The sequence below is a fragment of the Pinus tabuliformis genome, chromosome 7 (genome assembly GCF_031772625.1).
Source record: "Pinus tabuliformis cultivar Carrire ecotype Pingquan chromosome 7, CPIR1, whole genome shotgun sequence".
NCBI classification, from domain to species: Eukaryota; Viridiplantae; Streptophyta; class Pinopsida; order Pinales; family Pinaceae; genus Pinus; species Pinus tabuliformis.
The window spans coordinates 1,818,857,558-1,818,883,530 of NC_142293.1; positions in this window are offsets into that span (position 1 = coordinate 1,818,857,558).

The following is a 25,973-nucleotide window of genomic DNA, read 5'->3' on the forward strand; positions in this document are numbered from 1 at the left end:
AAAGGAAACTCATGCATGGAAAAGGAATAAGGTTCCTTGAGGATTGTGTAGTTTTACAGGGCGTGAGATTAGTGTGAGAGATCAGTGTAACACTTGGTAACAGGAGGATCACCAAGGAGAAACTACACAAGGAAATAGTAGGCTTGGAGGGCAGAGGAGAAGGTTTGTGAGAAGCCTTGTTTGCCTGTGAGCATCCAGGAGGATTATACTGAGAGCTAGTTAGCTATGAGAGCTAAGGATTTGTATTATTCTGATATATTTCCACCTTGTATGATAATACAGATAGTGGGGTTTTTAGCTGAGGCTTTCTGCTGAGTATTCTTATGTGTTTCATGTGCATTGATTCTTCTTCTAGTTATATGTGTTCCACTTAATCGTGCTGAAATATTTTAAGCTTTCGCAAATTGATAGTAGAAGTAGATTATAGTATTTTTCTTTAGTTATATTGCATTATCAGATTAATCTACAATCATAATTTCTACATGGTATCAAAGCTAGCTGATTTATAGAGAAATTTCTACATGGTATCAGAGCTAGCTAATCTATAGAGAAATTTCTACATGGTATCAGAGCCAAGTTTATTGGAGCTGTGAATAGTATACGGAGAAGAGAATTAGAAGTTTGAAGTTCGGGGTTGCAGGTGAAAATCGAATTCTTATCATACTTCAAGGTTGGCCAATGGCGTTCTATGGCTTGAGACTCGAGTATGCCTTGGAAGGCAGCACAAATTACATACCATGGAAATATCACATGGAGGCTATATTAGAAGACAATGGCTTGAAGGATTTCTTTGATCAAGAAATCCCAAAGCCAGGTTCAACTAATGCACAAGAGTTGGCTGAGTGGAAGAAGTGTGTGGCAAGGGTGAGATGGATCATCCTTGAGGGAGTTCGAGACCATATTGTCTTGAGTCTCCATGGGAAGGATAATCCATATTCAATGTGGAAGACATTGAAGGACCTCTACCAGAAAAATAGCGATCAAAGGAAATTGGTGCTCATGGATAAGCTTCGAAGAATCAAGATGGAGAACGACGATACTATTTCCACATATCTGAACAAGCTCACCACTTGCAGAGATGAGCTTGGAAGTGTGGGAATAACTAATGCTGATGATGATATCATGAGCCTCACCCTCCTTGGCCTTCCAAAGAGCTGGAATAGCTACCAGGACTCTGTGAATGGAAGGGAGAAATTGTCGGATTGGGAACGATTGTGGTCGGATCTCATGCAGGAGGAGATCAGGAGGAGCACACGATATGATTCTTCACTCAAGGATGATGATGAATAAAATATGGCCTTAGCGAGTAAGCCAAGGAAAGGGAAGGGGAAGGATTCCCATTCCAAATCGAATTCTTCTCATGGAGGGAAGAAAGGTGACAAGTCTAAAGTGAGATGCTTTAATTGTCACGGGATGGGACATTATGCGACTAATTTCCCATCAAAGAAGTTCGAGAAGGGATCCTCGGAAGGATTGGAAGGTGAGGCATCATCCTCTCAGTTCGAAATGGACTTTACTCTCATTGCATGCATGGTGTCATCGATGATGGGTTGTGTTTGGTATCTTGATAGTGGAGCTTCATTCCACATGACTGACGATAAAAGTTTATTTAGTGCCTTGGAGGAGAAAGACCTCAAGATGCGCATAGAGATGGGTGATGATGAAAGGTATAGTGTTTGAGTAGTAGGCACAGTTGCTTTTCAGAGGGAGAATGGAGCTCCTATCACCTTGACAGATGTGAAGTATGTGCCTGGACTGAAGAAGAACTTGGTATCGGTCATTATGTTGGAGGACAAAGGCTACGATGTTGTCTTTAGTAAGGGAAAGGTTTTCCTTAGACACATCACCATGAGACAGGTGAAACAGATCAGTTCATGAGTTAAGTGTTGAGATTGCAACAAGATGATGGAGCTTAGTGAAAAGAGTCGCCTTCACTAAGTGGGCCCGCAGGCTATTTTTGGCGCAAGTCTATTTTTAGACTATGTCTATTTTTAGACATATGGATCATGTCTATGTTTATGGATGATTGATCAAGTTGGGAAAAATAGATGGACTTCTATTTTTGATGAAAGTGTGAGTGATCACAGTGTGAGTGATCAAGTCTATTTTTAGACTGGCTGTCAAAAATAGAAAAGTCAAATATTATTATCTCACAATAATATTTGGACTATAAACTTAATCTTATTCTCTTGGAGCACTTCAGTTTGAGCTACGGAAGTGGCACATGCAGCTGTCAGAAGGAAATTCGTTTTTCTTATGAGTCAGTTGAGTTGTTGCATGCATGACTTCAGTTAGAACTCAAGTGAGTTGCGTTTAGTGGACTGAAGGTACAGTTGATGGAGTTGTGTTCAGTTTAACTTAGTTAAACTGGTTGTAGTTAGTCTAACTGCAGATAGACTAATGATGAGTTGATAAAATAATTATTAACTCATAATACAACTAAAGAATACATCAGTTAACTCAGTTGCATGTCAGTGCATGTTCAGTTCAACAGGGACAAGTGGTAGAGAATCAGATTGCTATCAGTTGTGACTATAGTTGTGCACCAGATCTTGCACAATCAAGGGATTGAGTATGCCAATGAGTTTGCTCACGTATTTGGCCCGCATTTTAGCCTTTTCTCACGTCCACAAAGAGTGAGTGACTATTTTGCAGGTGAAAATCGAGTTTGGGAAGCTATTCTCATCAGTTCTTGAGTAGGTATTGAGCAGTGGAGGCAGGCAAGCAGTGGAAGAGATTTGGAGATCAGATCTGAGCTGTATTGTGTGTAACAGAGGTGGAGATACTTGTGAGAAGTATTATGCTGTGTAATGTTACATGACTCAATCATTAATATACAGATAGTGTGGGGTTTTTAGCGAGATGCTTTCCCCGTGATACATACTGTGTTAATGTGTGAATGCTCTTGATGTTTTATTGTTATTGATGCTGCTATATTCTTGATCAACGTAGAGGAGATTATGTATTATACATGTTCTGCTTAAATTGTATGATCAGGATAATCTCTGTTGAATATGTGTTAAATTATTCAAAATTTCTACATGGTATCAGAGCTAGATAATTGTAGAAAAAGTTTCTACATGGTATCAGAGCAGCTTGATTTGTAGAAGAGATTTTTACAGGATATCAAGCGAGGATTGATCATCAGATCTACTATTCAGGAAGTGTTTACATTCTATTTCTTCAGGCAGAGTCTGTAATCGGGCCAGGTAGCCTCTGGATTCATCCTTCCTTTGGAAGGTGAAATATCCGGTAAAATCCCATACAGTCAATCTCTGTACGAGAAATATTTTGTTCTCACGAATTCTAGATTGGAGGCGGTTGAGTTTGGAGCTGGTGGAAATTGAATTTGCAGTAGTGTTGTTGAAATGTCTTTAAACGGATTGCAAATGTTATTCCAAAGCAAGAGCGACCTGGCGCTCAAGGATAAACTCAATAACAATAAAGGTGAGAATGGATCTTCATCAAAGGTATCTGATGAAGAGAATTGTGCTTTGGCTGCCAAAGCAAAGAAGGGGAAGAACGAGAAAGCTTCTCATTCTGGTGCGAAAGGAAAGAAGCAGGATATGTCCAAAGTGAAGTGTTTTCACTGTCACCAGCATGGACACTATGCCACAAATTGTCCACAGAAGAAGAAGAACAAGCAAGCTGCTGGATCTGCAGGGGGAGAGGCTTTAGCTTCTCAGTTTGAGCTTGATTTTTCATTGATCGCATGCTTGGTTTCAAGTGTGATGGGATCAGTGTGGTTCCTGGACAGTGGTGCGTCTTTTCACATGACGGGAGATAGAGATTTGTTCTCTGATCTGGAGGACAAAGATCTTGGAGTGCACATCGACATGGGCGATGATGGTAGATACAGTGTGACCGGTATCGGTACCATTTCCTTTGAGAGGGAGTCTGGTAAACCCTTTGTATTGAAGGAAGTCATGCATGTTCCAGGATTGAAGAAGAATCTCATCTCAGTGGCGATGTTAGAAGACAAGGGGTATGATGTTGTTTTCAGCGAGGGAAAGGCCTTCCTGCGCAGCAAGACAACTGGTGAGACCCGGAAGATAGGGGTTCGAGTGAGGAACCTTTATCAGTTGCATGTAGATGGATGCGCAACAATGGCAGGCAAGGCAGAAGGATTGGTGAGCCGGGATGATGGCGAGTTGTGGCATAGGAGATTGGGTCACCTTCACCATGGAGCCTTGAAGATACTGCAACAGATCACTACAGGGCTTCCTAAAGGCACACTTGCGCAGTCAGATCAATGCAAGGGGTGTACTTTGGGGAAGTTTGTGAAAGCCACCTTTCACGAGAAGGATAGTCCCGCCACGACGATCCTTGAGAGAATTCACACAGACGTGTGTGGACCTTTCTCAGTTGCTTCGACAGCAAGACACAGGTATTATGTGATTTTTGTTGATGATTTCTCTCGTAAGTGCTGGATCTTCTTCATGCAGAAGAAGAGCGAGACATATTCAAAGTTCTGTGAATTCAAAGCACTGGTCGAGAAGGAGTCGGGGAAGAAGGTGAAGGCTCTTAGGAGCGATAATGGTGGTGAATACATCTCGGACGAGTTCAAGGATTTCTGCAAGTCAGAAGGGATTCGTAGAGAGCTCATAGCTCCCCATAACCCACAGCAGAACGGGGTAGCTGAGCGGAAGAACAGAACGATTGTGGGTGCTGCACGAGCAATGTTGCATGATGAGGGCCTACCCCTTCACTTGTGGGCGGAAGCATGCAATACAGCAGTTTATGTGCAGAACCGTTGTCCTCATAGGATACTTGGCATGAGTACACCCGAGGAGGCTTATTCTGGTAAGAAGCCTGATCTTTCTCATTTGAGGATTTTTGGTGCTAACGTTTACATGCATGTGACGAAGGATGCCAGAAAGAAGTTGGAGCCGACTGCAGAGGTTGGGATATTTGTGGGGTACACTGATACGCCCCACAACTATCGTGTGTATTTGCCAGACAGTGGTAAAACTGTTGTGCGACGGGATATAAAATTTCAGGAGGAGAAAGCCATGAAGTGTTCGCTTGAGAGGGAGCTACACTTGCATGCAGATGAGGAGCTATTAGTTCCTAAGGATGAGCTTCAAGACGTGGATCAGCCACAGGACGAGGTTCATGGAGTGGAAGAGACCACTCATGCAGCACCAACCATCAGAGGGCGAAAGCGCTTGACAGAAGCTGAGCGACTGGATCAAGATGCAGAGAAAGTTGTAGGACCACCTACAGCCCAACGCAGGCAGAGACAGTCACTTGATTGGTACACTGGATACATGGCTCTTATGAGCAAGTGTGTTGTGACTGAGCCATCCTCTTTCGAGGAAGCTGTGGAGGATCCCGCATGGGTAGACGCCATGGTGGAAGAGTATGATTCTATTGTCAGAAACAGTGCATGGGAGATTGTTCCTAGACCGGAAGGGAAATCAGTGGTGGGTTCGAGATGGATCTACAAAGTTAAGCAGGCAGTTGACGGGAGTGTGGAGAAGTACAAGGCAAGATTTGTTTCCCGAGGCTTTTCACAGATTGAGGGGATCGATTATGAGGAGACCTTTGCACCTGTCGCAAGGTATTCTTCCATACGGACGATTCTTGCTCTCTCAGCGCAGATGGGATGGCACATTCATCAGATGGATGTGAAGACTGCGTTCCTCAACGGAGTCATTGAGGAGGAGGTGTACATTGAGCAACCTGAAGGCTTTGAAGTCTTCAGCAGCGAGTCGCATGTGTGCAGGCTCAAGAGAGCGCTGTATGGGTTGAAGCAAGCGCCAAGTGCTTGGTACACACGGATAGACAACTATTTCACAGGACTTGGATTCTCCAAGAGCGAGGCGGATCCGAACCTATACCAGATTGTGGTGGAGGGTAAGTTGCTTATCATTGTACTGTATGTTGATGATTTGATTCTAACGGGTGATGAGCTGTTGATACTTTCATGCAAGAAGGATCTTGCTACAGAGTTTGAGATGAAGGATTTGGGCCTCCTTCACTATTTCCTAGGATTGGAAATATGGCAGCGCAGTGGTGGACTGTTTGTTTCTCAGGGCAAGTATGCTCGGGAGATACTGGAGAAGTTCAACATGCATGGCTGCAAGCCTGTTGATACTCCTCTTCCTGGAGGTTGGAGGAAGGAGGATGCCACTTCGGGAGAAGAAGTGGATGCCACTGTTTATCGACAGTTGGTGGGGTCGCTGATGTATTTGGTCAATACATGACCTGATATATGCTATGCAGTTAACCAGCTTTCACAAGCTATGGTTAAGCCTACTAAGCTCTTCTGGAAGGCGGGCAAGCATGTATTGCGCTACTCGAGAGGCACATTGGGATATGGTTTGTGGTACAGACAGGAGGATGAGGTGAAGCTATGTGGCTTCACGGATGCAGATTGGGCAGGGAGCCCAACGGACAGAAAGAGCACATCAGGAGGGGTCTTCAGTATCGGATCGACAGTAGTTTCTTGGTACAGCAGGAAGCAGAGATCTGTGTGGATGAGGATGATCCTGGTCGGGTTTTTCGGGTCCAAGCACATCAGGTACCATCATATCAGAGATTGTGTGCAGCGGAGGATCATGTTACTTTCGTACATTCCAACGGAGGATCAGGATGCTGATATTCTGACGAAGGCTCTCACCAGGAGCAAATTCGAGTACCACCGAGGCAGGATAGGGGTTGTTGATAATCCATATCTTGTCGAGAGGGAGTGTTGAGATTGCAACAAGATGATGGAGCTTAGTGAAAAGAGTCGCCTTCACTAAGTGGGCCCGCAGGCTATTTTTGGCGCAAGTCTATTTTTAGACGATGCCTATTTTTAGACATATGGATCATGTCTATGTTTATGGATGATTGATCAAGTTGGGAAAAATAGATGGACTTCTATTTTTGATGAAAGTGTGAGTGATCACAGTGTGAGTGATCAAGTCTATTTTTAGACTGGCTGTCAAAAATAGAAAAGTCAAATATTATTATCTCACAATAATATTTGGACTATAAACTTAATCTTATTCTCTTGGAGCACTTCAGTTTGAGCTACGGAAGTGGCACATGCAGCTGTCAGAAGGAAATTCGTTTTTCTTATGAGTCAGTTGAGTTGTTGCATGCATGACTTCAGTTAGAACTCAAGTGAGTTGAGTTTAGTGGACTGGAGGTACAGTTGATGGAGTTGTGTTCAGTTTAACTTAGTTAAACTGGTTGTAGTTAGTCTAACTGCAGATAGACTAATGATGAGTTGATAAACTAATTATTAACTCATAATACAACTAAAGAATACATCAGTTAACTCAGTTGCATGTCAGTGCATGTTCAGTTCAACAGGGACAAGTGGTAGAGAATCAGATTGCTATCAGTTGTGACTATAGTTGTGCACCAGATCTTGCACAATCAAGGGATTGAGTATGCCAATGAGTTTGCTCACGTATTTGGCCCGCATTTTAGCCTTTGCTCACGTCCACAAAGAGTGAGTGACTATTTTGCAGGTGAAAATCGAGTTTGGGAAGCTATTCTCATCAGTTCTTGAGCAGGTATTGAGCAGTGGAGGCAGGCAAGCAGTGGAAGAGATTTGGAGATCAGATCTGAGCTGTATTGTGTGTAACAGAGGTGGAGATACTTGTGAGAAGTATTATGCTGTGTAATGTTACATGACTCAATCATTAATATACAGATAGTGTGGGGTTTTTAGTGAGATGCTTTCCCCGTGATACATACTGTGTTAATGTGTGAATGCTCTTGATGTTTTATTGTTATTGATGCTGCTATATTCTTGATCAACGTAGAGGAGATTATGTATTATACATGTTCCGCTTAAATTGTATGATCAGGATAATCTCTGTTGAATATGTGTTAAATTATTCAAAATTTCTACATTAAGAACCTGTATTCTCTTGAGGTTCAAGATGCATGCAAAGCCTTGAGGAGCAAGGAAAATGTTAGAGACTTGGTGGTTGAGAGGGAGAGTAAATTACCTCTTAACATGCAGCCCCAGAAGAAGTCTCAGACAATTATAGATGAGAAAAAATTGGAGAAGTGAGCAGAGGGATCACATGCAGCCATACCTCTAGGTGTGAGGTGGGGTGATGTGAAGTGATAGTCCCAAGAAGGATGAAATTGGGCAGGGTCCATTGAGAGGTTTTATCTCATGGATTGTACCTTGCTACGGGAGCCCAAAGTACAGAGTAGCGGGAGGAATCAGTGGGATTGATGCAGACAGAGATCAAAGTGACAGAGGCTAGAGAAGTCAGATACTGAAGAGCGCAGAGAAGGATTGACAACAGTGCAGAAAGGCAGATTCAGCAGAAGCGCAAAGTTTTCAGTTGACAAAGGAAATAGCAGTCAGAGAATTTGATGACAGATGCATCATACTGGTTCAGGTTGGATGTTTTTCTGGAGTTGCTGGAGCAACAACACTAGAGAGAAGTGTTGCATGCAAAATATTCCAAAGGTTCAGGATTAGGATCGAGTTGAATTCCTTTCTTGTTGAGAGGGAGTGTTGAAAATAGCAACAAGAAATGATAAAAATAGAATCCAGAATATTCCAATTTTAATTTGTCCTTGAATTAAAATTGTGAATTAAATTCGAATTTAGTCTCACCAGCTGCTTGAAAAATAATTAATTAATTCATCTTGAGTTAATTAGTTGGAGAAATTAAAGTTAGAAGTCTTTCTGAAGTCATGCAACATTTATCCCTTAAATTAATGAGATTATCCCTTAATTAAGGAGATAAGATTGAGTTATATTTGAGTTGTAATTAGTTAGCTCAGTTTACTAAGTTAAGTCCAGTTAAATTAGTTCCAAACTATTTGGGGAACTAATTGTGATTTTAGTCAGTTAATGTGTGCATGCATCCAACTAGTGTACTCTAGATAACTGAAGATTCTCTCATCAGTAACTCATGCATGTCTATTCTAAGAAAGACCCAGTTGAGATTAAAGACAGGGACAATGTACTATTAGTTGCATGTTTTCTCCTATAAAGGAAACTCATGCATGCAGAAGGAATAAGGTTCCTTGAGGATTGCGCAGTTTTACAGGGTGTGAGATTAGTGTTACACTTGGTAATAGGAGGATCACCAAGGAGAAACTGCCCAAGGAAATAGGAGGCTTGGAGGGAAGAGGAGAAGGTTTGTGAGAAGCCTTGTTTGCCTGTGAGCATCCAGGAGGATTGTACTGAGAGTTGGTTAGCTGTGAGAGCTAAGGTTTTGTATTATTCTGATATATTTCCACCTTGTATGATAATACAAATAGTTGGGTTTTTAGTTGAGGCTTTCTCCTAAGTATTCTTCTGTGTTTCATGTGCATTGATTCTTCTTCTGGTTATATGTGTTCTACTTGTTCTTGTTCAAATCTTTTAAAACTCTACTAATTGATAGTAGAAGTAGATTATAGTATTTTTCTTTAGTTATATTTCATTATCAGATTAATCTACATTCATAATTTCTACATGGTATCAGAGCTAGCTGATCTATAGAGAAATTTCTACATGGTATCAGAGCCAAGTTTATCGGAGCTGTGAATGGTATACAGAGAAGAGAATTCGAAGTTTGAAGTTCGGGTTTGCAGGTGCAAATAGAATTCTTATCATACTTCAAGGTTGGCCAATGGCATTCTATGGCTTGAGACTCGAGTATGCCTTGGAAGGTAGCTCGAATTACATATCATGGAAAGATCGCATGGAGGCTATATTAGAAGACAATGGGTTGAAGTATTTCTTTGATCAAGAAATCCCAAAGCCAGGTTCAACTAATGCACAAGAGTTGGCTGAGTGGAAGAAGTGTGTGGCGAGGGCGAGACAGATCATCCTTGAGGGATTTCGAGACCATATTGTCTCAAGTCTCCATGGGAAGGATACTCCATATTCAATGTTTAAGACATTGAAGGACCTCTACTAGAATAGTAGCAACCAAAGGAAATTGGCGCTCAAGGATAAGCTTTGAAGAATCAAGATGGAGAATGGTGATACTATTTCCACATATTTGAACAAGCACACCACTTGCAGAGATGAGCTTGGAAGTGTGGGAATAACTACTATCGATGATGATATGGTGAGCCTCACTCTCCTTGGCCTTCCAAAGAGCTGGAATAGCTACCAAGACTCTGTGAATGGCAGGGAGAAACTACCAGATTGGGAACGACTGTGGTCGGATCTCATGCAGGAGGAGATCAGGAGGAGCACACGAGATGGTTCTTCATCCAAGGATGATGATGAAGAAAATATGGCCTTAGTGAGTAAGGCAAGGAAAGGAAAGGGGAAGGATTCCCATTCCAAACCAAATTCTTCTCATGGAGGGAAGAAGGGTGACGAGTCTAAAGTGAGATGCTTTAATTGTTACGAGATGGGACATTATGCGACTAATTGCCCATCGAAGAAGTCCAAGAAGGGATCGTCGGACCTGTAGTACTACACCTTAGTCTACTTGTAATTCTACACCTCAGACCTGTGGTTCTTAGACTTGTGAAGGGTCTAGACTTAGTAATCTATTTCAGAGAATCATTCTAATAAGGAGGGACAATCACCTATAATAGTTCATCTTTTGGCAGAGAGAATTATCTTAACATATCTCAACAAATATGTGGAGAATTAAACCATACCTCAGATTACATTGCCACCTGTAGGAGATCATTTAAGGCTCGAACCTATGATAGAAGTGGACTATTACTTGAAGTCTCTTCACTTGTATCAGCTCAAACAACTGTCACCTATCCTTCGGACCTATGTAGACTTATACGTTATATCCTCAAAATTGTTACAAGTAAAAGCAAGGTGGTAGTAATCTAATCCTTGAGTTAACTATGGACCAGTTGAAGTTAGAGATTGAGTTTGAGCGTGGGTAGAGGTAGTAGTCATTGATTCAGCAACAAAATAGGTGGAGGCACCACCAAAGATGAAGACAGAAAAAGACTGAATTTCCCATGAACCATAACCAAATATAAATCGAGTTTTTGACCGAGCAAAAGCATAAGTGTTGAAGTATTAATGAGCATAATTGGAAGAAACCCATTGATATCTCTGAAGTGAATTACATACATCATTTGTAGCAAGTGTTGAAAAATGAAGTAATTAAAGTTCTGGACAGTGAAGTAATTGGAGCCTTGGGTGTTGGAAATAATACTGAGAGGGGGGGGGGGGTGAATCAGTATTATTACATCAATAAAAAATTTTCATTTCCATATTTAGATTCATATATGCTACTTCCACAACTTCTTATGATTCAGTTAATTGATCTTCAATGATTGCATTAGAACATTATTAACCATATTAATAGTAAACGGGTGCAGTAAAATAGAACAGATCATCACACATAAGCCACACACGTGAACACCATTATATAAGGTGGAAACCCAATGTGGGAGAAAACCACCTGCTGCAAGTCATCTCAATCTTCTTCTTAATAAGAAAATCCTTTTACAAAAGTTCTATACTAGTTCAGTCCTTTACTAGTATGCAGGCTACTACCTGCAGAGAGCTACAACCCTCTCTCGTTCTCCAGTCTCTCCTGGAAGGGAGCTACAACCCCCATAGTTCTTGTACTAGTCGATCCATTTACTAGTACGCAGGCTGCTACCTGCTATAATGCTCCAAAGTTTTCAACTGCTACCGGAAGGGAGCTACCACCCCCTTAGCTCTTGTACTAGCTAAGATACTAGTACATAGGCGCTAGCCTACAATATTCTCTCCTCCAGGTACCACGTTTCATACATTTTCATACTGGATACTCCTGAAGCACAACACATAATATGAAAGGCCACGTTTCATCCAATTTTCATACTGGACCTGTTACACTAAAATTTGTCACCATGACTATTTGTAGTCAGTATGGCTCCATCAATAACCATATTGTCCTCCTTGGCAAGTCTTATACCTCTGCTCCTCATGTCAAACTCCAAAAAAGAGAGAAAGCCTTTAAAAAATCAATATAACTCTGGTTCCACACTTTCTCTTACTCTTACCTGCGGGCCCACACCTCAAGTACATAATACATGCGTACTTGTATGCTCTGTCTGTAAAGGGGTGGGTGTGTACCCCTGTAAAAGTCAAAAGGCGCAAGTTTTACTTCAAAAAACTTACTTGCGGTTGATTCTAGAGCATTCTAGAAGATGGTTTGACATGGATTGAGCGCCTCCAGATGGTTCATGCATCCCAATGAAAGAGGAACTTATCCCATGAAGAGGGGAGCTATCCCTTTGAAAGAGGGGCTTATCCCATTGATGGTGGACCTGTTTAACTTCCTCCAAAGCATTATAAATACAAGCATTGGGCCAGAGGCAAAGGAGGTTGAAAGCTGAACATTCCTAAGGGTAGATGCTGCTGAAATTAGGACTCCCTTATAGAGCTTGAGAGGAGAGATCACATTCCTTTCTTAGCTTCATTTGGAAGTGGGTGAGCTGATCAAAGTAGAGGAGAACTCTTGCTGGACCCTGGGAGGGACCTGCACAACACCAAGGCATTGGTTGTAAGGTTTCTTTTGTTTCCAATTAATACAATTAAGTTCATTTTTCTCAACAAGTTGTTATATATAATTTGTTTCATAAAATCCTTGGTCTTTATGATGAATATGTTTTATTATATGAGTTATTCAGGTGCTATGTAATCATTTGCTTGTTTGTGTATGCAGGCTTCAAGGAGAGGAGCTCATCTGGATCGAAATGTCTTGGCCGCTACAAACAGCGTTGGACTAAAGGTAAGCCTTAAACACCTGGTTGCTTTTATTTTAAATTCATATTTAGGGAAAGATAGTGCTTGATTGTTTTGTTTGTCACTAGAAAAGCCTTAGTTTCTAGGGAGGTCGGTTTTGTCTGCAAAATTGACTCTTTCCGCATGACAGGACCCATTAATATCATTGAAGCACATAATCAATCAATCTTCTAAATCACCCAAACACCAGATCAATACATATACAAGGATAATATGTGTGTTAGCAACCTGATCTAGTCCATTGGATCACATAAATATGAGTCATTATGATCCTGATCCATTACTAGATCTCATCCATCAACACAATCAATCAAACTGAATATGTAGAATACTGACACCATTAAATAGTCATCAAAACACATCAACAACCTGAACCACCTGTAACTTTAAACATCATAGCTCAAATGGTATACGCTACTACAATGAACCAAACCTGCGTACATACGCGCTTTCACCAAAGCCAACCCATGTACAAATCTATAAATATTCAATCATGACTTGCAACGATTTCAAACTTAAGTTATACCCAGTTCAGATCATTACAAGCGTTAGTATACAGATCTAGAATAAGCATAATCAACTATATAGAGATAGTTTATTTCAAACCATTTGATCGATCTATCCTTAAATCTTGTTCTCCATCAACCGGTGAGATCCCTCTTTAGCTCAGATCGAGATCTGCAACATAACCCAATCAGAGTATTCCAGATCTAGTACTTTATCAGCTATTCAATAATTCAGATGATCCTTTGCCAAATGATCTCCTTCCTCTTTTATAGTCTTAGGCCTTTCACAATACCATGGTCCAAAACCATAATAACACAATACCACGGACCCAATACTTGGGATCAACACTTTTGGATGCAATACCACGGATCAAAACCATAGGATCAAAAACTGTCAGACTAATACCATGAACCAACCATGAAAGTGTGTGAGATCAACACTTTTGGATGCAATACCACGGACCAAAACCATAGGATCAAAAACTGTCGGACTAATACCATGAACCAATCATGAAAGTGCGTGAACTTTTATCTTGCATGAAGGGAACTTTTCTCTGCATGAAAGTGCGTGAATGTTTCTCTACATGAAAGAAACTTTTCTCTGCATGAAAGTGCGTGAACTTTTCTCTACATGAAAGAAGCTTTTCTCTGCATGAAAGTCCATGAACTTTTCTGTACATGAAAGAAACTTTTATCTTCATGAAAGTGCGTGAATTTTTCTCTACATGAAAGAAACTTTTATCTTCATGAAAGTGCGTGAACTTTTCTCTTATGAAAGAAAATTTTATCTTCATGAAAGTGCGTGAACTTTTCTCTACATGAAAGAAACTTTTATCTTCATGAAAGTCCGTGAACTTTGAAAATAACTTTGCTGCACTATAATTTATCATCTGTGTGATTTGCCATCAAGGACAACACTTGTCTCATAATGCCAACAATCTCCCCCTTTGGACTTGATGGCAAAGCTAACTTGTCATATTAAGAACTGTCATTTGATTCCTTTGAGTTGTCCGGCATCCCATGCATTCTGTCACATCTGATATCTCTTCCGTAGATTCATCTAGATATATATAAGTGAGTTGATCTTCTACGAGATGGTTGCCATCAAGTACAACACATGCATCATAATTCCAACAATCTCCCCCTTTGGAATTGATGGCAACAATACCAAATCACTCTCCCCCTTTGACATCAAGGGCAAAGGGCGGACCAAGATATTCTCTTCCTTTGCTGTCCATACTCCCCCTGAGTACCTGCTGAAATCTCTGAATGAGCTCCCCCTTTTTATATGCCATGGTGCACCAATCTATCCATGCTCTTTCTGAAAATATGCTGAAATCTCTGGTCTGCTGAAATATGTTGTTCATGCTCCCCCTGACTGTAAGCAAGGTCTGCAAAAAGATGTTCTACAAGAAGAACATGACTCTATACATCATAAATGACCTTCCTATCACCAAAGACTCATACATACATCTATCTCCCATCACAATGGTGATATACCAAAAGTTTACATATGATAACATAAGAGAATAACATCATTCATCCCAGGCATAGTGGGGAAACCAACATAGGCCGTTACATGACCTGAAGAGATCTCATCAAATGACTACAATAGATAGAGACACACTATTACATCATGAGTCTTGATATGACCTTTACATCGAATGATATACATGACATTTATAATAGAGACCAAACACCTAAATAAGATCATGATAAACATCAGCAACAACACTATATGATCTGCTCCATAGCATCTGTCAACAGCAACTAGACTAGCAACTTGTATTAGTGCATGAATCATCAAGGTATGTCCGTATCAACTCATCCTTTTGAACAGAATTCTGTATATACAGAATCATTCACATTCTATCATATGTGAGAAACACCATAGCAATCCAGATCTGCATGAACCAAGTATCAACAATTGGGAATATCTGCATCAATCAACATATGTACGAAACAACCTATCATCATATAGGTAAGAACTCATCATCATCATGTATCCAACAATGCAACTTTGAATAATCATCCATGTATCCAGCCAAAAATCCTCATTCATATATGTGCCAAGAACAATAGGAATCCTGCATCATAACTGTAATATATGATCTTTATGCATATGACGACAACAACATATGAGTGACTCATCATCAAGTAAAGAAGATGTGAATTCAAGCTATGTACTTCTCCTTATCCTTATGAAGATCACCATGTAAGCACCATTAGAGAATCAACCACAAATCTGATCTATATAACCCCAAGAATCATCTGAACAACTCATAACCATATCATAGCAAGATGAATCATTTATCCATATAAGCATCATCACCAAGGACCATAATGCCAACAATGCATTAAAAGCATATGCTCCCCCTAAACCTGTGCCATCTTGTTTACTGTCAGATCTGATCATGCATATCAGCAAGAAGTATCAAGACATCATCATTATCAAGTTAGAAACAAAACACTTCTAACCATCAAGTCATTTCCACACATCATCAAAAAAATCAACCAGAGCAAATAATAAACTGAATCATATCAGACCCTGCTAACATATACGTGACTGAGCAGTGACTAACTCGCGTATATACGCGACTTCCCTTTATGAAACTTGCATATGAGATTTAGGACACTGAAGTTTTACACTTCCAGCTCCCTCTGATTCTGTTATGTCTGTATGTTGTGCTGTGCCGCCTTTTTCTGACTGTACTTCTTTCTTCTTCCACATCTTCAAGTGTGATGATGATGTTTTCTCCTTTTGGTATGGTGCCCATACTTTGTTCCTGCATTCCTTAGCTATATGTCCAAGCTTGTTACATGTGTAACATCTTACATGTCTCATATTTCTTCTATAGCAATCAACAGCTCTGTGACCAAACATATTGCAAGCAAAGCGATATCCATTAAAGTACCTTGAATGTGACGATCTTTCTGCATGATGGTCTTGAAACCTTCTTCTTCTACATCTGGCTGCAACATGTCCAAGATTATGACATACATAACATTCAACATTATTCATAGAAGGAGTAAAATATTTTCTTTGAAGAATTTCTTTCCTTGGTTGATGATGAGATTGACCTTCCATCTCCTTATTGAGCATTTCAGATTTTGCAGTTGAGTCCCTTGTCTTACTTTGTGAACTAGATTCACCTTCAATAGATTCAAGAAAACCAAGACCAGTTTTGATAGCGGGAGATCTTTGACTATTAAGAATATCATCCAAGACTTTAGTACTATCTTGAAATCGTAATAGTTTATCCTTTTCTTCTAATTTATCTTTTAGAATATTTACCTCAACTTGATGTTGCTCTTCCTTTTCAAGATACTGCTTCTTCACGTTTTCTTCATCATTTCTTTCTTCTTCCAACTGACGTCTTAGTACAAGAACTTCATTTTCATGAGCTTGGAGTAGTTCTTTATTCTGCTTCTTTGATTCTTCAAGATCTTCTTTTAGCGAGCGGATCATGGCTTCAAGACTTTCATAGTAACTGGATCTATCTCTAAGTTTCTTGATGGTTGTGCTTCTTTCATTGACTTCATCTCTTAGTGATGTTACTTCATCCTGCAAATTTTGATATTTGTCCTTGAATAACTTCCTTACCTTGTTTCCTTCCTCTAGTTGAGCTTTTAGTTTGGTAGCTTCTTCTTTGAAGACACATTCCCTTTTGTTCAATAGATCTTGTTGATCTCTAATTTTGTCTGTAAGCCTTTTAAATTCTACCTCTATTTGATATCTTTCTTGCTCACCCATAAAAACAAATTCAGTTGTTTCGCTATCACTTTCATATTTTCCAAATGGATAGATAGCTGGAACATCAGCGGATAACAAATTCATGCCTGATGGTTCATCTTCATTCTGAAATGATTCTGAATCTGAAGTGCTTCTTCCACATAATCCCCAATCGATTCTCCAACTGTCATAGTTCTTCTGAGATGTCTTCTTCTCCTTAGGCGCTTCTTTCTTAAGCTTCTTTCCCATTGTTCCATGGATCTCCTTCAAGCGATCAAGCTTCTACAAAAGAACCTGCTCTGAAACCAATTGTTGGAAATAATACTGAGAGGGGGGGGGGGTGAATCAGTATTATTACATCAATAAAAAATTTTAATTTCCATATTCATATTCATATATGCTACTTCCACAACTTCTTATGATTCAGTTAATTGATCTTCAATGAGTGCATTAGAACATTATTAACCATATTAATAGTAAACAGGTGCAGTAAAATAGAACAGATCATCACACATAAGCCACACACATGAACACCATGATATAAGGTGGAAACCCAATGTGGGAGAAAACCACCTGCTGCAAGTCATCTCAATCTTCTTCTTAATAAGAAAATCCTTTTACAAAAGTTCTGTACTAGTTCAATCCTTTACCAGTACGCAGGCTACTACCTGCAGAGAGCTACAACCCTCTCTCGTTCTCCAGTCTCTCCTGGAAGGGAGCTACAACCCCCATAGTTCTTTTACTAGTCGATCCATTTACTAGTACGCAGGCTGCTACCTGCTACAATGCTCCAAAGTTTTCAACTGCTACCGGAAGGGAGCTACCACCCCCTTAGCTCTTGTACTAGCTAATATACTAGTACGTAGGCGCTGGCCTACAATCTTCTCTCCTCCAGGTACCACGTTTCATACATTTTCATACTGGATACTCCTGAAGCACAACACATAATCTGAAAGGCCACGTTTCATCCAATTTTCATACTGGACCCATTAATATCATTGAAGCACATAATCAATCAATCTTCTGAATCACCCAAACACCAGATCAATACATATACAAGGATAATATTGTTGGAAATAATACTGAGAGGGGGGGTAAATCAGTATTATCAAGTTCTTTTAATAAATCTTCCTTATTTATTCTTTGAATTATTTTTGCATGTCAGTACCATAAAATAATGAGCTTGAACAAAGAAAACAGATAGTCACACCAAAGAACACAAGATGTAAGGTGGAAACCCAATGTGGGTGAAAACCACCTGCTGCAATATGTCTCTATCTTCTTTCAAATTAGAAACTCCTTTTACAATGGTTTTGTACTGGTGCAGTCCTTTACCAGTACGCAGGCTGCAACCTACAGAGAGCTACAACTCTCTCTCGTTTTCCAGTCTCTCCTGGAAGGGAGCTACAACCCCCTACTTCTTTTCTTTCAAGGACCACTTTTCATAAATTTTCAAACTGGATCCAAGAACATCAAAAACCCATCAACTACACTTGCATCATCAATCTCTGATTTCACCAAAGCCAACCCACATACAGATTTGCAAATATTTCCTTATAACTTTGCAGTTGTTACATCAGACATACCCAGATCATAACATGTGTAAAATAAAACATGCATCAATAATTCAGACCCAGATTATTAGATTTATAGATAAAGCGTATGCCACATATCACAGATCAAAATCATATAGAGATACCACTATTCCAGCCTTAAGATTTTGACCCATCAATAGAACTTATCCTTCTCCTTACGCTCAGGTTCCTTCTTCATTCAGATCCAGATTTGCACCAAAACCCAATCACAATATTCCAGATCTAGCACTTTATCAGATATTCGATAATTCAGAAGATACTTTGCCAAATGATCTCCTTCCTCTTTTATAGTCTTAGGCCTTTCACAATACCACGGGCCAAAACCATAGGATCAAAAAACTGTCGGACTAATACCATGAACCAACCATGAAATTGCGTGAGATCAACACTTTTGACGAGGTACCATGGTCCAAAACCATAGGTTCAAATACCAAGGACTAACTACCATGGACAAAAGGTAAGTTCTCCAACATATACGCGCTTTTCCTTGCATGAAAGTGCATACCATGGTCCAAAACCATAGGTTCAAATACCAAGGACTAACTACCATGGACCAAAGGTAAGTTCTCCAACATATACGCGCTTTTCCTCATAGGTTCAAATACCAAGGACTAACTACCATGGACCAAAGGTAATTTCTCCAACATATACGTGCTTTTCCTCATAGGATCAAATACCAAGGACTAACTACCATGGACCAAAGGTAAGTTCTCCAACATATACGCGCTTTTCCTTGCATGAAAGTGCGTGAACTTTTTCTCTACATGAAATAAACTTTTCTCTGCATAAAAGTGCGTGAACTTTTCTCTACATGAAATAAACTTTTCTCTGCATAAAAGTGCGTGAACTTTTCTCTACATGAAATAAACTTTTCTCTGCATATAAGTGCGTGAACTTTTCTCTACACTATAATTTATTATCTGAGATGAGTGGGTTGCCATGAAGTACAACATATGTATCATAATGCAAACAATCTCCCCCTTTGGACTTGATGGCAACAAAAACCAATCACTCTCCCCCTTTGACATCAAGGGCAAAGGGTTATGCTCCCCCTAAGAAGATGCTCCCCCTGACTATAAACCAGATCTTCAAAGAAGAGCCATAATCCATGACCATGAAAGAGACGTATTGCAGCAATATTCAGACCAGCATCCATGATCTCCTTCTGTACTTCCTCCATAATGCCAACAATGCATGATATGCTCCCCCTAAACCTGTGCCATTCAATCTTTGACCAATCCGCAACCCAGCACATGTACACATATACTTCAGATGAACCTTGCGTACAACCAACAATCAGAAGAGATTCAACAACAAGATGATGCATCAACAACCCCCAGCTTTTTCCTGAGGTATTCAAAGGTCTCCCTAGGCAATGGTTTGGTGAGTATATCAGCAACCTGTTCCTTAGAAGGAACATACTCCAACTTGACCTTTTGTTCAAGCACTTGTTCCCGGAGAAAGTGATACTTGATTGGTATGTGCTTGGTTTTTGAATGCATGATTGGGTTCTTTGAAATGCTGATTGCACTTGTATTATCACATAAGATGGAGATGGGTGGTGTACAAGTGATTTGAAAATCCTGCAAGGTCTGCATCATCCAAAGGAGTTGAGTGCAGCAAGATGCAGCAGCAACATATTCTGCTTCAGCTGTAGACAAGGCAATCAAACTCTGTGTCTTGCTGAACCAAGATACTAATCTGGAACCCATAAAGAATGCACCACCACTTGTGCTTTTCCTGTCATCCACGTTTCCGGACCAATCTGCATCTATATAAGCATGAAGTATGAGATCTGTATCTCTAGGATACCATAAGCCATAGTTTTGAGTCCCTTGAAGATATTTGAAGATTCTCTTTACTGCCTGAAGATGAGTTTCCTTTGGATTTTTCTGAAATCTTCCAACTATTCCCACTGCATGCATGATGTCTGGTCGAGTACTTGTCAAATAAAGTAGACTTCCAATCATAGATCTGTAAGTTGGTTGATGCACTGCTGCTGATTCATCGTTTGCACTGAGGTTACATCCTGTGACCATGGGTGTACATACTGGTTTTTCTTCTTCCATACCATATTTCTTCAAAATCTGATTGAGATACTTGGTTTGAGACAAGAAGATCCCTCCTTCATTTTGTTGGATTTGCAAACCAAGAAAATATGTCAGTTCTCCCAGCAAGGACATTTCAAATTCTTTCTGCATCACCAAGGCAAAGCTTTGACTCATAGCTTCTTCATTGCTGCCAAAGATAATGTCATCTACATACACAACAAGTATCAACAATTTGTCATTTTCAACTTTTATATAAAGATTGTTGTCTGCTGATCCTTTTGAAAAACCTTGTTGATGAAGATATTTGTCCAAACGATAGTACCAAGCCCTTGGAGCTTGTTTGAGGCCATAGAGAGCCTTTTTCCATCTGCATACAAGATTTGGATCATTTCCAAGAATGAAACCATCTAGCTGCTCAATGTATACTTCTTCTTCCAAGTCTCCATTTAGAAAGGCTGATTTCACGTCCATTTGAAATACTTTGAAGTTTTGAAAGCTTGAGAGAGCAAGGAACATTCGGATGGCCTCAAGTCTTGCAACAGGAGCAAAAGTTTCTTCAAAATCTATTCCTTCTTGCTGCGCATACCCTTTACAAACAAGTCTGGCCTTGTTTCTAATTACTTCTCCATTTTCATTCAATTTATTTTTGAAGACCCATTTTGTTCCTATAACATTCTTATCCTTTGGTCTAGGAACCAGCTCCCAAGTGTTTTTCTTTTCGATCTGCTCAAGTTCTTCATCCATTTCTTTGACCCAACATTCATCTTTGCATGCCTCTTTCACATTTTGTGGTTCAGTGGAAGAGAGTAATGCCAAATAGCTTGAAGCTTCTGCAATTGTTCTTCTTGTTTGTACACCTGCTTCTTTCTGTCCCAAAATCTGAGATTCTGGATGATTCTTCTGAACATATCTGGATGGAGTCTTCTCTTCTATCCTTATCTGCTCCTCTGGTTCTTCTTGAGGTTCTTCTTCTTCATCATTCTGTCTTTGAGGATGGCCTTCATCTTCTTCGATATCTTCATGATTTACTTGCCTAGGAATGTATCCCTTCTCATCAACCACTACATCAATGCTGTCAACAATTCTTCCAAGTCTTTTATTATAGCACTTGTATGCTTTGCTGTGTGGAGAATAACCAAGAAGGATGCCTTCATCTGCTCTAGGTTCAAGTTTGCCAAGTTGCTCATCAGTATTTTTAATATAGCATTTGTTCCCAAAGATTTTGAAGTGTTTTACTGAAGGAGTCTCACCATACCAGAGCTCATGAGGGGTTTGAGTGCTGTTCACTCAGACATTTGTTTTGTTGAGAATAATAACTGCAGCATGTGCTGCTTCACCCCAGAAAGTTGCAGGAGTTCCAGATTCATCAAGCATAGCACGAGCCATTTGTTGGACAGTTCTGTTCATTCTTTCCACCACTCCATTTTGCTGAGGAGTTCTAGCTGTAGAGAATTCTCTTCTTATCCCATGTTCTTCATAGAAATCGAAAAATTCATTTGAGGTAAACTCCCCACCTCTGTCGGATCTAAGACACTTAATTTTGTATCCTGATTCATTTTCAACCAAGGCTTTAAAGGATTTGAATTTTTCGAATGCTTCATCTTTGTGCTTCATAAGTCCTAACCAGACGAACCTGGAGAAATCATCAATGAATAATATCAAGTATTCTTCTCCTCGAGGTGTCCTTTTCCTGAATGGACCACATGTATCTATATGTACTAGCTCAAGAGGCATGCTAGCTGATCCTTCCTTTTCCGGAAAGGTAGTTCTGGTTTGCTTTCCAAACTAACATGATTTTCATATGGTGTTGTCTAGAACTTTGATATCTAGAAGACCACGAACTGCTTGATATTTGCATGCTTTCCTTATTTGTGAAAAGCTTAGATGCCCCAACCTCCGGTGCCATAACCAGTGCTCATCATCCTTGCTCAGATAGAATTGTTGTTGTACTTCTTCAAATATGTATAGATTATTTGGAGTTCTTTTACCTTTGATCAATGTTTTACCTGTATCAAGATCACGAACAAGACATCCATTTGATCTGAATATCACCTCGGTTCTTTGATCACACATCTGGCTGACACTTAGAAGATTATGTTTCAATCCATCAACATACAAAACATTTCCAGCTTTGACCTTTTCTTTTAACTGAGCAGTGCCTTTTCCTTTTATAGTTGCAGGAGTATCATTTCCAAAAGAAACTTTCTTTCCTTTATCTAGAGCAGAATATGATTCAAGTTTTTCTTTATCACCTGTCATATGCTTCGAACATCCACTGTCAATGTACCATAGATTTTCCTGTCCCTCTGCATAAAATGCTATCCCACATCTTTCTGTTTGTGGTTCCTTTATTCTCCATGTTTTGGTGCTTGAGGCTTGTTCCTTTGTCTGCTGAAACCTGCTCCTGCATTCAGAATCTTCATGACCAAAGTTATTGCAAATATAACATTCAACTTCATTTTCAAGAACCGAAAAGTTGTTATAGGTCCTTTTTGTAATCCCGGTCATACTTCTTTGTTTTTGAGCTTCTCTAGTCATGATCGTTTTATATGCAACACATTGAGCTGCTTTGTGACCAAAGTTATGGCAAGAAAAGCATTGTCCATTGAAGAAATTTCTGCGGTTATCAAATCTTCCAGCCAAACGATTGTAATTTCTATTGTCATTCATTCTTGAAGCAAATTGAGAGGATTTTACATGTGGCTGGTTGTAGCTTTTGTTCATCCTTAAGACAGATTGCCCCTAATTTGCCTGATAGTCTTTGTTTGTAACTGGTCCCTGCTTTACTTGGTGATCTCCATTGTGCTTTTGCTCATTCCTTCTTGCTGCATCAAGATAACTCTTTGAGGTGGATGCTTGAGAAGTTTCTCCATTATAGCCCAGACCTGTCTTGTTTAGAGGAGAGCGCTGTACATTGATGATCTCACCCAGAGTTTCAGATCCTTTGACAAACTTAAGATTAATAGCCTTTGTTTTCTCAATCTCTCTTCTAAGACCAACAATTTCGCCTTCTAACTTTTCAAGATATTTTTCTTTTTCATCAATTTGAAGTTGTAGAGTATCAATGATCCTATTCTTTTCTTCTATACATGTCTTGAGTCTAGAAATTTCTTCACAAAAGCTATCCACATCTATAGCATCCATGTAATCATCATCTTCAAATGCCATTAAGAGTTTATAGTCATTACCTCGTTCATCTTCGTCACTATTTGATAGACCATCACTATCTTCATGAGTGTAGTAGCTTTTCTTATTTGCAATCGGTTTCTTGTTCCATCTAGCAGGTTCCTTTCCTTTATCCTTATGAGGACATTTTGCAGCATAATGACCTACTCTTCCACAAGCAAAGCATTTAAAATGTAACTTACCTCTGAACCTTCCAGTTCCCCTTTGAAGATTTCTGACAAAATTTGATTCTTCTTCTTCTTCTTCTGGCACGTGACTTGCTTCATAATAGTCTCCTTTGCCTGAAGCCTTGAAAATAGCTTCTCTTCTGTCTGATGGACCTCCCTTTCTCATTTCATAAGCAGTTAGAATTCCGTGTAGCTGAGACATAGTAAGAATTCGTAGATTTTCCTTTTCTTCTATTGCAGACACTTTAGATTCAAACTTGGGGGACAATGATCTTAGAAATTTTTCAACCACAATAGCCTCTTTTATTTCTTCACCCAAGTTTTTCATGCAATTAACAATCTCATCTACCCGAAGGAAATAGTTAGCCACACTTTCATCATTATACATTCTGAGATTCTCATACTGAATCCTGAGGGTTTGAAGTTTAGCACGCTTTACCTGTTCATCTCCTTCGTAGCTCAAGACAATCTTGTCCCATATTTCTTTTGCGGATTTATATTGCATAACCTTCACGAATTTTGTTTGAGATAAGCATCCCAGCAGAGTATTGACTGCTTTAGAATTTGTTTCATATTTCTTCTTTTCAACCGTATCTGTAGGAGTAGCTGAAGGAAAAGTGTAGCCTGTATCTATGATATCCCAAACTTCTGTACCAAGAGATTGAAGATAGGCAGTAACTCTTACCTTCCAATAATTGAAGTTTGTCCCATCAAAAATTGGTGGCCTGATTGATGCTTCCCTCTCGTAGTTGCTCAAGATGAATGATCTTCCTTCAAGCGATCAAGCTTCTCTGAAGGACCTGCTCTGATACCAATTGTTGGAAATAATACTGAGAGGGGGGGTGAATCAGTATTATCAAGTTCTTTTAATAAATCTTCCTTATTTATTCTTTGAATTATTTTTGCATGTCAGTACCATAAAATAATGAGCATGAACAAAGAAAACAGATAGTCACACTAAAGAACACAAGATGTAAGGTGGAAACCCAATGTGGGTGAAAACCACCTGCTGCAATATGTCTCTATCTTCTTTCAAATTAGAAACTCCTTTTACAATGGTTTTGTACTGGTGCAGTCCTTTACCAGTACGCAGGCTGCAACCTGCAGAGAGCTACAACTCTCTCTCGTTTTCCAGTCTCTCCTGGAAGGGAGCTAAAACCCCCTACTTCTTTTCTTTCAAGGACCACTTTTCATAAATTTTCAAACTGGATCCAAGAACATAAAAAACCCATCAACTACACTTGCATCATCAATCTTTGATTTCACCAAAGCCAACCCGCATACATATCTGCAAATATTTCCTTATAACTTTGCAGTTGTTACATCAGACATACCCAGATCATAACATGTGTAAAATAAAACATGCATCAATAATTCAGACCCAGATTATTAGATTTATAGATCAAGCGTATGCCACATATCACAGATCAAAATCATATAGAGATACCACTATTCCAGCCTTAATATTTTGACCCATCAATAGAACTTATCCTTCTCCTTACGCTCAGGTTCCTTCTTCATTCAGATCCAGATCTGCACCAAAACCCAATCACAATATTCCAGATCTAACACTTTATCAGATATTCGATAATTCAGAAGATACTTTGCCAATTGATCTCCTTCCTCTTTTATAGTCTTAGGCCTTTCACAATACCACGGGCCAAAACCATAGGATCAAAAACCTATCGGACTAATACCATGAACCAACCATGAAATTGCGTGAGATCAACACTTTTGACGAGGTACCATGGTCCAAAACCATAGGTTCAAATACCAAGGACTAAATACCATGGACCAAAGGTAAGTTCTCCAACATATACGCACTTTTCCTTGCATGAAAGTGCGTACCATGGTCCAAAACCATAGGTTCAAATACCAAGGACTAACTACCATGGACCAAAGGTAAGTTCTCCAACATATACACGCTTTTCCTCATAGGTTCAAATACCAAGGACTAACTCCCATGGACCAAAGGTAAGTTCTCCAACATATACGCGCTTTTCCTCATATATTCAAATACCAAGGACTAACTACCATGGACCAAAGGTAAGTTCTC